At 55.9% G+C, this 1,989-nt stretch overlaps 1 pseudogene; it reads left to right on the forward strand.

Moving 5' to 3' along the window:
• The first annotated feature begins 315 nt into the window (after positions 1-315).
• The window catches only part of LOC119316282, a 2,843-nt pseudogene continuing 1,169 nt past the window's right edge, over positions 316-1,989 (forward strand).

Here is a 1,989-nt window from a genome sequence, read left to right on the forward strand (position 1 = left end):
TAGGACTTTCACAAAAAACTCATTTTGAGCATTGAAAAATGGAATGATTTATCTTGAATCGATCACGACCAATTTATATGGTCATAAGGTCATCAAATGATTTGCTGCGTTCTGATTAGTCCATGGGCATATCACGCGGATCATGCATCAACCGCCGTCGGATGTTTCCGGATCCAACGGCAGCCCTCATCCCCTCACCCTCTCACCCAACCGCAGCCCAACTACCCAAACCTAACTCAGATCCCGTCCTCTCTCCCCCGATCCACTCCTGCTGCCGCCGCCTCTCCCCCGCCCCCAAATCCACCCTCACGCCGCCGCCGTCCCCCGCACCCCCGCCCCTCCCCAGAGTTTCTCGATCCAGCCCCGCCCCCTTCACGCCCTCGCCGCCACCACTGACGGCGCCCTACCCTCCCCTCGATCTCAGATCGCATTGAGCTCCCCCTCTCCCTCCCACTTCTCGAAGCTCCCGCGTCCCACCATCAAACTCGGGCAGCCGAGCGGCAGGGGCGTCCCCGGCGCCGTCGATCCCGGCCATGGCCTGCAGCCAGTGGGCGCAAGTCCAGTGGCCCGACCGCCCGCCCCCACGCGCGAGCCTCGCGGAATACACCCCCTGCGTCCGCGACATGCTACGGTGGAGAGTTCCCCTTCCCCGTGGCGACAGGTGCTGGTGGCGGTTGCGCCACGGCGCTCGTCTCCCGGCCTACTCCAACGCGGCGCAGACCTTGCCGGAGCCGCCGTAGACCTTGCCGGAGCCGCCGCGGGACGAGACGCCGAGCTCGAGCTCGGAAGCGTCAGAGCCATCGATTCCTGAAGACCCGAGGCTGGAGGAGATCTGATCGGAGCTGCTTGATTCCCCGACAATGCTGGAGCAGCTGGTGTTGTCCAGCCCGGAGTCCTCCGCATTCGTGGTCCACCTGCTCGTCGAGGGGGACAAGCACGGGCACATACGCCAGAGCGTGCTCGGCGGGTTCGTGCACCGCGCGCACGGGATCATGGGGAATAGGCAGGAGCATGCGGTGTTCCAAGCGCTGCTGCGCTTCTCCCAGTGGCGGCACGAGGAGCTCAGCCGCATCGTGGACGCCGCCGTGGAGCCCAACCTCGTCTCGAGGACCAACGACGGGTACGTTCACCGATCAATGAATCCCCTGCTATTTCAGTGCTCCCTCCCGGTTTGATCAGAAGTAATTTACCAATTACCATTGTGATTCGCATGTACAAATTACTCTACAGTGTATTTGTAGAATTACTCTATGGTAGAATAAACTTTGGCATGCCATCAGACTTCAGACGTAGCTACAGTATTGGGGAGGGTGCTCTCCTTGTGTTCGATGACCACTTAGTCAGACGATGCTTTTGATTTACCTCTGACTGTAATCCTGCTGTTAGATTCAGCTGCTCCCGTGCCCACCTGCGATTGGGTCTAATGCAAGCACACACAGCCTCAAGTTAAACAAGTACCAGTCACTGGCATTCAATATCTACACTACATGCATAGTCGTATAGTGCTAAAACTCGTACATGATGCATAAATTTGATTACTTGTCTCTATATATCCACTCTACAATTAATAGTACTAGTGTATAGTGCTGACAAACTCCTTCACTTGTCATTTGTTCAGTTGGAGTGACTTAATCGAGCGCTACGAGGGCATAAATCATTGTGAATATCTGGTTAATACACAAACACATCTACTCATATACTAGTTATTTTACACTCAGAGTTAACTGCATTCTGATTCATCTGTATGATTCTTGCACACAGAAACTGTTCGCGGATATCGCAACATTGAGGGCGTGACCACCTGGAGGCCAGCGTGAGGAGGCAGACAGGAGAAGACCTGCCGTCCGGCACAACCGCGGCAGAGCTCCGCCGTCTGGAGCACAAGCTAGAGTGCGCGCTAGGTAAAGTCCGTGAAACGAAGGTATGCGTGCTGTTACAACACCCTGTACTGCACAATATTCACCTCGGCGCCCAGCCTGTGGAACACTT

This window comes from Triticum dicoccoides, chromosome 6A (genome assembly GCF_002162155.2).
Source record: "Triticum dicoccoides isolate Atlit2015 ecotype Zavitan chromosome 6A, WEW_v2.0, whole genome shotgun sequence".
NCBI classification, from domain to species: Eukaryota; Viridiplantae; Streptophyta; class Magnoliopsida; order Poales; family Poaceae; genus Triticum; species Triticum dicoccoides.